Below are 14,910 nucleotides of genomic sequence, written 5' to 3'. Positions count from 1 at the left end.
CCCTAATACATACCTTTAATCCAAGAACTTTCTGTTCAGTGTAAACAGGTGATTATTGTGTGGTTCACCCAGCCCTAGCACACATCTTTAATCCAAGAGCTTTCTGTACATGGAATTTAATATAGTTAATCCTAGGTCAAGAGACAAAGCAAGGAATCACCTGGCAGGGTTTTAAGTGTAGGAGGGACTTTGAGTTGAGGGTTGTTTAAGACAGCTTGGAGAAAAAGAAGGGGGTTTTGAGCTTTGGCTCTTTGGGGAGTTAGTTCTCTAGCTCTCTGGTTTTTTGGGCTAGCAAGCTTTTGGGCCTTGGGGTTTGGGGCTTTTTTTCCCCTGAACTGTCAGCTGAGCTAGTAGCTTTTGGGTGTTTCCATCTAGTCCTGAGCAGAGACGGAACGTCAGCTAGCTGCTTTCTCTGCCTCTCTGAGCTAGCAGGTTTTCACCTCAGCATCTGGCTCCTGAGTTTTTATAGGTAAAATAGAAATAGTTGGGATTATCATTCATTTAAAATAACACATAGCCATTTTAATAATGTTTTATTGTGATATATCCACAAAAAGCACCATAGAAACATCTGAGTCATTTTGTGTATCAACATTAAGTAGAAATCCATTTCTCTAAAGACCTTTCTATTTGCTTGAGAGGGTGGAATGTTACATCCAATGTAATGAAAAGAGCAAAGTCCAGAGTCAAAATTGTTTATCACTCACCACCAACAAGCACTCTGTAAATTACTATCATTTTTTTTTTTTTTTGCCTGTGTACTCAGAAAACACATGTACCCTTTGTAAACCTTATCCCTTCACCTACAAGGTTAATGAAAGGATTAAAGGCAAGTGTGGTAGTTTAAATAAGTATGTCCCATCTAGACTCATGTATCATCAGGGATGAAGGGGATTACATAGAAGGATTAGGAGGTGTGGCCTTGTTGGAGGAAGTGTGTCACTGGAGGTAGGCTGAGAATTTTAGCAAAGTAAGGAAAGGTACAAGTCAGGTGAACAGACAGGGAGCTACTGCAAAAAGAGGAATGAAGTGGGTTAAAGTTGCAAGTGGTGGCCAGTAGCTTTGTTCTGTGTATATTTTGAAAGTGGAGCCAATATAACTGATGACAGTTGATTTAGGTGCAAGAATGTATAAAGTCATGTTTCTGAAGAGGACATACTTAACACTGGAATTTTGCTTCTGTTATGAATTATAATATAAATATTTGATATGCAGAATATTTGATATGTGACCCCTATGAAAGGGTTAGTTGACCTCTGGGGATCCAAACCCACAGGTTGAGAATTCCTAAATTAGAGGCACGAACTGCTTCTGTATTAAGTATAGCTTGATGCTAATAAACAAAAATGTCCAATGGTTTTAAAAGTCAAGAATGATTTCACTCAAATGTCTTGATAGCAACTATTTAGATGATTCTGTTGTTTTTCTTTTGTGATCGGTTAGTAAGAAAAATTCTATTGATAGACTTTGCAGTGTTCAACCGTTCCTAATTTCTAGATTAAACATTATGTTTTGGGACATTGTTGAGTTAATACACTGGCAGAGTATCTTTCTCAAACATGTGATATAGATGCATAAACCTCCAAGAGGGGCTTTAAGCTTCACTACACCTAGTCACACTGGTGAATATTGATTTGAACACCACACACACACACACACATACACACACACACACACACACGCAGAGAGAGAGAGAGAGAGAGAGAGAGAGAGAGAGAGAGAGAGAGAAAGATATTCTGTGTGTATATATAAATATACACACAAATAAAATCCAACAACTTCTACTCCTTAACTGGAAACTGCCGGACTTCCTGTAAGTTGTTGGGGAAGAGAAACTAGAGGAGAACTGAAGTGTGAGCTCAGGGGTGATGGGCTTCTTTCATATCTTCTTCTGTTCCTGTCATATTTCCATGGCATCAGCAGGTCACTCCAGCAAAAGCAAAGAAGTCCAGTTTGGATCTTTTTTTTGGGGGGGGTCACCTCAAAGTCAGACTCATGGTGTCTCCTCTGATGTAGCAGATGATTTTCTGTGGAAGACTTGAGTCCCAGCTTTGAACATAGTGTCAGCAGTAGGACAAGGCATGCCTACAACTAAAACATGAGCATTGGGTTTGTAAGGCCTTGGCTGTGGGCTGTTGGCTAACACCAACCTCTTCCTTCTTATTTCTCTGACTCAGGGGGTTGTGTGCCCACGTTATTCCCTGTAAAAGGAACTTGAATTTGTCTGGGTCAATTGTGGTCTGGTTCAAGGTTGTATGTATAAACTTCACATTCCAGCTGGATCACAAAGATCTAGAAGGTCTTTGGATGTGCTCTCTTGCAAGGAGAGCAATGTTTTGAATTGACATTCCTCTACAATACCCAACACCCCATATTTTTTCTTTCAGCACCTTAGTACCTGAATTATTACTTCTTGACATTAAATTTCTCTGTTAGAAGTTTCTGTCTCTTGGAAGGATGCTTAGTGATACACTAATTTGGATATTAGTCTATTTGGATTTGTAAAACGTTTTCTTCTAAGAAAGAATATCCATTTCATCTACAGAGATAGGCAAACTTTTTACTTTTAACATTTATTTCTATCTTCTTTAGGTGTATAGATTTTAGTATGTTATACAGGAGCCTACCAAAGGGGGCCTCTGAAAGACTCTACCTAACACTGTATTAAAGCAGATGCTGAGACTCACAATCAAACCTTTGGCAGGGTCCAGGGAATCATATGAAAGAAGGGGGAGTTAGTATGACCTGGAGAGGGCAGGAACTCCACAAGGACCAAATATATCAGGGCACGGGGTCTTCTATGAGAATGTTTCTCCAACCAAGGACCATGTATGGACATAACCTAGAGCCCCTGCTAAGATGGAGCCCATGGTAGCTCAGTATCCTAGTGGGTACCCTAGTTAGGGGAACAAGCACTATTTCTGACATGAACTCAATGGCTGGCTCTTTGACACTCCCCCACTCCCTGAGGGAGGAGCAGCCTTCCTAGGCCACAGAGGTAGACATTGCAGCCAGTCCTGAAGATACCTGATAAGCTAGGGTCAGATGGAAGGGGAGGAGGACCTCTTCTATCAGTGGAATTGGAAAGTGGCAGGGAGGAGATAAGGGAGGGAATATGGGATTGGGAGGGAAGGAGGGAGGGGGCTACAGCTAGGATACAAAGTAAATAACCTGTGATTAATAAAAAAAAAATAAAAATTATTTAAAAAATAAAAAATAAACCATTTACTTCTAATTCTTTCTAGTTCTCTGTAGGTTGATACTTATAACCTCATGTATAGATTTTGGTCTTTGTTAACCCTTTTTGTTTTTGTTTATACTGCCTGTTTTGGTCTTTTTTTTCTAAGGAAGAAATTGCTGTTGATTTATATATGAATGTTTTTAATTGTCCTATTTACTATAATATTATTTCTCTAAAGAATAGTTTCTTTTTTGCTGTTTTCTTTGCTGATTTTTGACTTCTTTGGTGATTTATCTAATCATTTGTTCCTATCTTTTTATATTTAGTTAATATTTTCTCTGATTATTGCTTTAGTTGTTTTAATAATTCATTACATAGATTCTACCCATCACTTTTATATATCTTGGGCTAACACCTACTTTGCTTTTTTAGAAGTCCTATATTATAGTTTTCTGTTGGCCATAGTTTTTTTTTTTTTCTCAAACTTTCAGCCATCTGCTTTTAGTCAGCCATGGATCGAAAATATTAAATTAAAAAGTTCCCACAATAATAATTTATGCCATTCTGAACAGCTTTATGCCTTTCTGGCCATTCCTCCTGGGCTGTTCTGTGACTCATCCCTCTGTGCCATGCATCCATACTGTGATTAACCTCTGTTTTACTCATTTATTAATTAGCCATCTTGGTTATCAGATGAAAGGGTACAGTGTTTCAGTTCTTGTATTTTACTTCTAATGAGGCAGTCTGCAAGTTCATGAGTAGTCATGCTTGTTGGCAACTTGATTACAATATGTTTTTCTATTTTATTATTACTTATTGTAGTTAATCTTACTGTACCAATTTATAAATTAAATTTGATCATTGTTGTATATGCATGGAAAAAATATAGTATGTAGAGAGTTCACAACTATCTGAGATTTTAGGTATCCTCTGATAATCTTAGAACATTTTTCACAGACAAAAGGAGGTAGCGCTAATAAAAGTTGGCTTAATTCATTTGCTATTCACAGGTTTATTTTTTGTTCATATTACAGTTAGAAATATATACTACATGATTTCTACTTTGGGGTATTTATTAGCATTTTCTTTGCTTATGCTCTATCCCTCAGTTCTAATTCCATATTCATTTTACTTAACCTAAAACATATTGTAATGTCTCTGGAATAGGACATACTCTGAGTAATTAGTGAAATCTTACGGTCAGAATTGGCAAGTCTTTCTCTATTGCAACATAAGTTCACTTAGAGTCTACACTCTGAATGCAGTTTGAATTGATAAGTGTGTTGTATTTAAATTATTTCAAACTTGTAATGTACCTCACTGTTTCTTTTAAAACAATGGGAGTGTTAGTTTTGTTTGTACAGCTAGTATTGGATCACTGATAACATACATCTGATTGTGGACAAGGTATTGGAATTGAAGACATGCTTTAAAAAAGGGTTTTAAGAATTTTTTTCTCATAAGGGCACTAGTTTCATCATGTGAGCTCATGATTTCATTAAATACCAAAGAAACCATTGCCAACCGCCTTGGCCATTAAGATTTCAACATAGGATATTTTATGGGAGAGAACATAATGACTCAGCTCATATCAACAGAGGTACATGTTTTATTATTGAAAATTCTCTTTACCATCCTAATGTTTTTGTTTTGTTTAGCCCAGGATTAGCAGATTTTAATCTTGGTGACTTTTTTTCCACTTTGTTTCTATTCTTCTACAATGTTTTTGACCATTACTTAATTTAAATTTACACGTCATTTTTTTTTGGCAATTGGATTTTATCAGATCCCACATAATTTCATTTTATCTCTTCGTCAGCTGGATGTTTTTCATCACATGAGGTTTTAATTTTTTGCAAAAAGGGCTTTGTGGCATCATCCTAGTCCAAATGTGTGTGTATTTATATGTATATGTATGTGTGTGTGTGCATGTATATATGTATGCATGTGTGTATGCATGAACCCACAGAGATCCACCTGCCTCTGCTTCCCAAATGCTGGTATTGTTGGTATGCATCACCACACTTGGCTGTTCTTTTATATTTTAAAACACCTTTTAAAGCACATCCAGACAACATCTAGGCTGGCTATAACTTTATCAGGTCACATTTTCTTCAGAAGTCTGAAAGCAGTAGTATTTACACTGGTTGAATGATGCTGCAGAGAATCTGAAGCTTCCCTGAGTTGTTCCAGCTTTGTTTTATGGATGTCTATAAAATTGACTGTAGTCACTGAAGTTGAGTAACTTCAGCAGTAGATTATATTTACCAGGCTTACTCAGCTTTGCCCTTGAACTGACCTACCTCTGAAACCTACAGATTCCAAAGTAGTTTCCTTCAATTGTGGTGTTGATTAATTTTCTACTTTAGACATTTTAGTCTTCTCTTCTGTAATTCCTCTGTTTCTTTTCGTTTTCCTTTTGTGTTTTCTGTTTGCCCAATTAATATTGCACATTTCCCATATTTCTTGTTTCTAATGTAGTAATATCTATTTTATTTTATCAAGTCAGCTGTGTTTTAAATTTTTCTAGATTTATTTATCTGTATTTGTGTGTATTTGTGAGTGTTCTGCCTGTAGGCATGTCTGTCCTGGTGCCCAAAGAGATCTGAAGAGGGCATCAGATCCTCTCAGAACTAGAGATATGGATGGTAGTAAATTGAACCTGGGTCCCCTGCAAGAACAGCAAGTCTTCTTAACTTCTGAGTCATCTCTCCAGCTCACAAGAATAATGAACTTTTTTCTTTCTGAAACGTAGTCTCACTATATATCCCTGGCTGGCCTGGAACTCACTAGACCAGGTTGGCTTTGAGTCAGTTTTAATTTTGAACAATCCAAAAGTCTTGGTTTAAAAACAATTTTTTAAACCATAGAAAAGATGATAACATTTGCTAAAACTGATCTGTGGGTACTGATCTGTAGACGGTATTATCTTTTTATTTTGTTTTCTCCTTTTTTGTTTGTTTTGTTTGTTTTTAGAGACAGGGTTTCTCTGTCCTAGAACTCGCTCTGTATACCAGGCTGGCCTCAAACTCAGAGATTTGCCTGCCTCTGCCTCCAGAATGCTGGGATTAAAGAGCTACACAGAGAAACCTGGTCTCAAAAAAACAACAAAATTTTTTGTTTAAAATGTACAGTTTCCATACATCACTGTTTCCACACTCTGAACAATTCCTTTTCATGGAAACATTTCTGACTGTTGTGAACCTACACTGACAATCATTATCACCCACAATTCATTGCCAACATTGCAAGCGTGGTTTGGATTTTTCTGTTTGTTTTGTTATTAGCCATATTTCCTGAGTTCTGCAGGCACACCTCCACCTCTTTCTCAGCATCTTATCATTCCTATCTTTCTTGAATCCCTTTTCTATTCCTCTTTGCAATCTTTCCATGCAATCTATTTATCTTGTGTATTTCTTTTAAATTGAGTCCAGCCGTGTTTTCCATTTGTGCACTGTTGGTGCCTGTCTGTCCTAGCTTTTCATCTAACTCATCATGAAACTACACTGGCCCAAATTGTGAACTCTTGAGTCCCTGACATGGCTCAGGGAGTACATACACCTGTTTTCAAGCTGGATGACCTGAATTCAATCCTCAGTACTCATGTGGTAGAAGAAGAGAATTGACTCCAGTATGTTGTCCTTTAACCTCCATCTACATGGCATGCATGTACCCACACCTGGATATGTGCATACACACAAAGCAAATACAAAACAAATAAAAATGTAACACAAATTTCAGTACAATTCAACACATTTTATGTCACTTTGTTGCTCAAAGACATCATGTCTGGCCAGTGAGATGAAGAAAGGAATTTCTCTGTGGCATTCTAGAAAAACTTGTAAAACAAGACAGACAATATTGGAAGGTATCTTTTGCTATTGTTCTATCCTACTGTCAATAAATCAGCTGCATATTTCATGTGCAAGGCCCATTTATCATCATAAAGAAAATAGCCATACATATGGAAAACAAAGCATGGCTCTCCCAGAAACTTGGGTCTAAATGACATCTATGAGTAAGAATTGTCTATATACATCTGTCTTGTTACATTAGAAAATTTTATCTCTATTTATTTAAGCTACTATGCTTCATTTTCTGTGAGCTACAGCTAACATATTGACTGATGAATATCACATATATAGTCTATAAGAATTTTTTAGGGTTACCATAACAAAACACATAAAATTGGTGGTTTAAAACAACATAACTTTATTCTCTCAACATTGTGAAGGCCAAAGGTTTAAATTCAAGTCTCCAGTATTCCCTTTTATGGAAGGTTCTAAGGGAGAATTTATTCTGGTTTTCTCCTTCTGGATTCTTGTGGCTTATATGTACATCACCTTAACACCAAGCCTGTTGTCACCATGGCCTTGCCCTCTGTTTCTGGGTCCATGTTTATTGTGTCATATAAGAGCTAGAAATTTAATTCCAGGTTCATATTAATCTAAGATAACCTCATATGGAGATTGTTGTTGCAATTATGCCTGTAAAAATCCTTATATCAAATGAGCTCACATCAAGTGAGTGGATGCACACAAGTGTACCTGTCTTTTTGGAGGATGCTATTCAAAACATTACACAGTATATACTTTTGAACATATATAGGTGGAATTTTATTCATGTAAAACTTATTTTTGAGAAGTCCTCTTCTTTATAAATGGATTTATCTAGGTTTCACATTTTTGCTTGACTCCACTCTCATCTCTTTCCAACCTACACAGCATTCCCATAGCCCAGACTGATGTGTATAGCATCCCTATAGCAGACTACCCTGCCATGTATCCTTTCATTTTGTCTACAAACAACTAACCCTACAAAGACACAATACGCATACACAGATGACTACATGCCCCCCTACACACAGTGAGAGAGAATCAACTAATGAATGTGCATAACAAATTATCCTCTAACTGACTTAATATGGTAATTACTTAATATTATAATTCATAAATCATGCAACTGAGATTTGGTCTCTCTTGGCTGGTCACTTTCAGGATAGGCTCTAGCCTTTCCTCTAGGTTTAGTCTATGTGAGTACAAAGGCTCTGCTTCACCATATTTCTTCTTCTTGAATTCAGTATGCTAGGCAAAAAACAGCCATTCCTTGTAGACAGTAGAAATACGAGCTGGCAAGTTAAATGGTGCAAGCACTTTTTCTGCTTGTGTGCCACTTCAGCCACCATCCTACTGTTGAAATACATAATCAGTTGTTGGGAGAGTATAGTCTATCTCTTGATGGAAACAATTGTGCAGTTCCATGGCAAGGTCATAGAAACAGAAAGAGGCATAAAATTGGGACCATTAATGTAATACATCTCATAGATAGGATAAACAAACATCAGTAACTTCACTTGATCAGTGTCTGTTTTATTTTTGTCCCATTTATTTCTTTTATTTACTTAACATGCTTGTAGCCCTTTCCTTCCTCCCCTCCTAGTCCCACCCTCTCTTTTTCTCTCCTCTTCCTGTCCTCATCCCCTCTTTTCCTCAGAAAAGGGGAGCTCCCTTTCTGTCCACTCAGCTCATCAAGTTGCTTCGGGACTGTAAGTCTCCGCTTCCCTTGTGGCCTGTCAAGGCAGTCCCTCCAGAGGAAAGTGATCTAAAAGCTAACAACCGAGTCCCTGTCCAATGCAGTCCCCACTTCCCTTACTAAAGGTCCCACTTAAAGCCTAACCTGCCCATCTGCTACATCTTTGTAGGAGGCCTAGGTCTAGTTCATGCATGGTCCTTGGCAGATGCTTCAGTCTCAGCAAATCCCTCTGGGCCCTGGTTTGTTGGCTCTGTTGTTTTTCTTGTGGAGCTCCTGTCACTTCAGAGTCCTTTTCTCCTTCCTCCCTCTTTTCCACAAGACTCCTTATGCATTACCCATTGTTTGGCTGTGAGTTTCTGCTTTTTTTTTTTTTTGAGGTACTGCTTAGTAGCCCCTCTCAGAGGACAACACTGACAGGCTCCTGTCTACAAGCTTAGCAGAGTATCAATCATAGTGTCAAGGGTTGGCCATCTCCCATAGGGTGTGTCTTTGGTTGGGCAAGGCATTGGACATTTCTTCAATCTTTGCTCTATCTTTATCCCTGCACATCTCACAGTCAGGTTAAATCTTGGGTGGAAGTTTTTGTTGGTGGGTTGGTGTTCCCTGCCCTTTCCTACAAGACTAGTCTAGTTAGTGGGTGTCCTCTTCTGTCTCTATGCTACTAGGAGTTTTTGCTACTAGAAGTTTCTGCTTGAATCCCTCTGATTCAAGGATTCCTGGGAGAATTCCTAGGAACCTATCCTGACTTAGGTTGCCAGCTTGTCACAGAGGTGTCTCCATCCTCATTTTCTCTTTTCTCTACATGCCTTCTGCCTTTCTGCCCTTTCTCCTCAGGTCTGACCTCCACCCTCTTAACTCTGTGCCTCCTTTCCTACTTTGTTCCCTCTCTTCAGCCATTACCCCTGTCTATTCTATCGCCCCTTTCTGAATGAGATTTATGCATCCTCACTTGTGTCCTCTTTATTACTTATTGGAATCCTACAGTGTAACTTGCTTGTATCTTCCTTCTTTAAAAACAATTTGCACACATATTAAGTCATCTTACTTTTATCTGCTTCATAAAATTTTTGACAAGCTACATATTACTTTATGCTGGAAACGTTTTATCATTATTTAGCCACCTACTACCCTCTTGATGTATATTTAAAACTCTGTCTGTCTGTCTGTCTGTCTGTCACTGTCTCCCTTCTTCCTCCTTCAATGTTGTTTTAAATATAAAGCAGTCCCAGTCATTTAATTTCGCCAGTAAAGACTCTGGAGCCAGATGTTGGGGTGAAAACCTACTGGCTCAGAGAAGCAGAGAAAGCAGCTAGCTGATCTTCCTATTCAGCCTATGTCCCAAAAGAAAAATCCAAAGGCCCTTTCTTCTTTTCCATGCTGTCTTAAATACCTTTCTCTCCTTTCTGTTTAATCCTTGTCAGCTGGTTGCTTGTTATGCCTCTTGACCTAGGGTTAACTTTATTTAATACTGTCTACAGAAAGTTCTTGGATTAAAGTTGTGTGCTGGGTTTGAGCCACACCACAAGTACTTGTTTACAGTAAATGGAAAGCTCTTGGGTTAAAGGTGTGTTAAAGCTCAGATACACCAAACAAGAGACAGGATTTTTAGAGTTCACAATCTTGTGGTTTACAATGGGATTAAATTCCCTTCCTATTGCTTTTATTTTGGACAGTACAGAAAATATCTTTTATTGTCTTCAAAGATAGGAATTTTGAATTCTTTGATATAGTCTTCCAAACATGGATTTTCTAGGTGAAAGATGTCTATATTGCTAATAGAAATGACCAGGCTATTTTTCAAATAAAGCTACAAATTTTCAGTCTTACTAACAATTAATGATAATCTTTCTTCTTTAAATATTTATTGAATTAAAACAGGCATAGTGGCTTACTCCTGTAATCCCAACACATGTGAGGAAGAGGCAGGTTGATCTCTGTGAGTTCTTGGCCTGCTTGGTCTACAAAGCAAGTTCTAGGCAGCCAGGGATGTTATACAGAGAAGCCTTGTCTTGAAAACCTAAAAATAAAAAAATCTAAATATTTATTGAATTAAATTATTCTAAAAAGAGTACTGTAGCAGATCCAAAGTAATCAAGATGTTGAGTTGAGGAGGGAGGTCTTTGGCCTTGCCTGGAGCATCCTAAAATCTCCTAGTTCATTCAAAGGAGAACTGAAATAGGATATTTCAGCCTCAACAAAGCTGAAGGGAGAGAGAGAGAGAGAGAGAGAGAGAGAGAGAGAGAGAGAGAGAGAGATGGAGGATGTCACAAAATCACAAATAAAGCACAAGTAAAGACCCTGACAGCTCTTATCTAATAGAAGAAATCCTACTTGGGTTAACTAGGCTTGTAGATTGAACTGTGTCCAAGCAGTGCATGCATTTTCTAGGGTTGTGTTAATACAATGTTATAGACTCAGTTATTCACAACAAGAGAAAATTTCTGTCTCAGTTCTGGAAGCCAGGGGTCCAAAATCAAGATACTAAATAGGAGTTCTAATATTGTTTTTTCCTGAAGTTGATTTGTTCCACGCCCCCCTCTTAGCTTCATCTGTTTGCCAGCCTGTTCTTTTTATAGACATATTACTCTGATCTCCATTGCCATCACCCCATACTCTTGTTAGTTATCACATGGGATTCAATTTAAGGCACAACTCTAACCTATTATGATCTCATCTTAAGTAATTCATGTTTTCAAAAATTTGCCTGCAAGTAGGTACAAATTCTGGGGTCCTGGGAGGATATGAATTTTCCAACATGATGATTCAAGCACAACGCTATTCAGAACAATGAATTATGTTTGCCCTCTTCCCCATGTTCACAGCTATGCCTCAAATATGTATCATCCAGTCTTTACCTATTTCAACTATGAGTCCAAAATCTTAACTCTTGGAGAATTTCACATATGCACATAATGAAATATGATCATACAAACCTGTGATTTTCTTCCTACAAGTCTCCCCATATCATTGATATACTCCTTTCCAAACTTAATGTCCTCTTCTTAAAAAAAAAAAAAAAAAACACGCACAAGTACTGCATATATGTTCTTGGGGGTGGGGCTATCAACTAGAGCTTGGGCAGTCTGCCTGTGGCTATACCCCCAAAGAAGAATGATTTTTCTTCCCTCCTCCAGTAGCTGCCAAATGCCCATCATTTCCCAGCTAGAGGTGGGGCCTTGTGAGCTCCTTCTCCATCTATGATGAAATTTTGGTGGCTTACATTATTTAGGTCTTGTGCAGGTATTTGTGGCTTCTGTAAGTTCATTAATACAATAGCAACCCCATATCAGAAGAGAACATTTCACAGCACTCCTCTCCATCCTCCAGCTCTTACTGCTTCCTCTTCCTTGATTGTTACTTTTTGTGTCTTGGGGTGGGACGAGGTGAGGATTGAGGGACTGATAACGATCTCATTAATGGATGACACACACACTCAAGTATTCTTACTGCTTTGACTAGTTATGAATCTCTGTATTGACTGCTTCCCTTTGTACATTAAACTTTTCTGACCAAGTTAGGGAGCAGCTTGTGTCATAACATAACATTTTAGCAAAAGAACAGTAATAGGTTCTACTCTTAGGCCTGTGACCTCTGCAGTTATGGAGCCTTAAAACATTATTTTTTTAGATTTATGTGTATGAGTGTTTTTGCTGCATGTACATGTATCACATGCATGCCTAGTGCATGGACGTCAAAACAGGGCATTGGATCCTTTGAACTGGAATGAGAGGTGGTTGTTAGCTACCATGTGGGTACTTTGAACCAAATCTAAGTCCTTGGCAAAAGGAAGTACTCTTAGGTGGGCATTTTGTTGCAAGCTTTGTAATCCCAGCATTCTGGGAGGCAGAGGCAGGTGGATCTCTGTGAGTTCCAGGCCATCCTGGTCTACAAAGCAAATCCAGGACAGTCAAGGCTAAACAGAGAAACCCTGTCTCAATAAATAAACAAATAAAAACAAAAAACAAAAACAAGTGCTCTTAACTGCTGAGTTCTGTTACCAGCCCTCACATACAAATCTCAGCCTTGGACCTCTGTTTTTTTGTTTTGTTTTGTTTTGTTTTGTTTTGTTTTGTTTTGTTTTGTTTTCAATAGAGGGTTTCTCTGGGTAATCTTGGCTGCCCTGGGCTCACTTTTTGTAGACCAGGCTGACCTTAAACTCATACAGATCCACCTGCCTCTCCCTTCCCAAGTGCTGGGATTACAGGTGTACACCACCATGCCCCGCCTCAAAATCCATTTTTTATTTGTTATTCTGAATGTCTATTTTTTTTTAATTTTATGTGTGTGGGTGTTTTGCTTACATGCATGTCTGCCTTTGCACCATGAATGTGCAGTGTCGTCAGAGGCCAGAAGAGAGGGTGTCAGATTCCCTGGGATGGGAGTTATAGACCATTGTGAACCACTACATGGATTCTGGGAATTGAATTCAGGTTATCTGAAAGAACAAGCAGTACTCTGAACTGATGAGTCATCTCTCTTGCCCCCTACTGTTTTTAATTCCCCAATGTCTTTGTGGTCTCAGGTTGGCAGTAATTAACCTAGATTAAAATGGGATAAATTTTAGAATTTAGTTCTTTAGTCACAGAAGTCACATCTTAACTGCTCCACTGCTACAAAGGGCAGTGGTAACTATGTTGAATATCACAGAAGCTGAACATTTCCATTATCGTAGACATTCTATTGGACAAAGCTAATCTAGCTATGTTATATCTTCTGTTTCTACTGATGGTTCTTCTGACGTATATTTTTCCTTTAATTAGTGTGAGATGTTTATTTTCATCTTTTTATATGTGAGAGAGTGATGGGAGTGCTAATGCCTAGTTTATAAGTCATGCAGAGTTTTTCCTTCATTTTCCTGTCTTTAAATCGAAGAAGTTTGGAAAGGACCACGGCTTAACATGAATGTGAAGAAAACTCTGCTTGTAGCCATGTCAGTAGCAAATATCCACAAGTGAACTTATAAGGAATGCAGCAAAAGGAATGTCACACGGGGAGACTTGCATTCACATCACCTTTGTGCTTCAGGCCATCTTTTGATCATGGTGCTGGAAAGAAGACATGGAATTGACTGTACCAGTCTCACTAAGTTGAAGAGATCAGTTTTGGTCAGATGATGCATGTGGAACTTTTGGAGAGAACTGAATGAAATAAGCAGTTCAGTAGCAGTTTTAAACATGTGGGCTGTGACCCCTTTGGGGGTCAAACTGATTACATAAAACAGAATGAGCTAATGGAGAGACAAAGCTATATTATATTAATGCAGAAGGATAGAGGAAGGGGGAGGGGAAGAGGAGCACACACTGCTGAGGGTGGGAGGAAGAGAGGGGGCAGGAAGTGGATAAAGGGGAGAAAGGGTGGAAAGGCCAGGAAGGAACCAAGATGTCTGTAAATATAGTGAAGGGCCTCTGGGAGAGTCACCCTGCCTCTAGATGGAGGGCAGGATATGGCAGCCATGCCCTGTAGCAGGTAGGGACTTTAACACAAATGAAGACCCTTGGACAGAGATCACATATCAGATATCCTGTATATCTGGTATTTACATTACGATTCATAACAGTAGCAAAATTAGTTATGAAGTAGAAACAAAAATAATTTTGTGGTTGGGAATCACCAAAACATGAGGAAGTGTCTTAAATGGTCGCAATATTAAGAAGGTTGAGAACTGCTTCTCTATAGTAACTGATATGTCTTAGGGAACAAACAATGACAACAAAGTTGGAAGACACGCTACCTGATTTCAAGGGTTACTTTAAAGTTATCCCTATGGAAACAGAAAATAAGGCACAGTAAAAAAGACAAGTAAGTTACTGAAGATAGAAATGAAAATAGATGCAGTTAATCAATTTTCAATAATGAGGCCATAAAAATGTAATGGGAGTAAGAAAAGTTTCAGAAAGTCTTGCTAGAGCAAGGTATCATTCATATGCTAAAAATAAGTTTACCTTATAACATGTATAAAAATTACATGGATATAAATCATAGGTGTAAGCAAGGAACATAAGAATCTAAATTTTAAGAGTTTAATGTAAAGAAGGAACTATTTTACTTTAAGGAAGACACAAAGAAAACTAATCAACAAAAAAGTAAAAGTTGAGCATGGCATGGTGACATTCCACGGGTTAGGGCTCACTAAATTTTCTAAGAAAAAAGTATATATTGAGCTTTATCAAAATGAAAACTGCTCATCCAATATCAAT

This window comes from Meriones unguiculatus, chromosome X (assembly GCF_030254825.1).
Source record: "Meriones unguiculatus strain TT.TT164.6M chromosome X, Bangor_MerUng_6.1, whole genome shotgun sequence".
Classification (NCBI taxonomy): Eukaryota; Metazoa; Chordata; class Mammalia; order Rodentia; family Muridae; genus Meriones; species Meriones unguiculatus.
The sequence above is the reverse complement of the archived record's forward strand: the minus strand, read 5'-3'. Positions refer to the sequence as shown.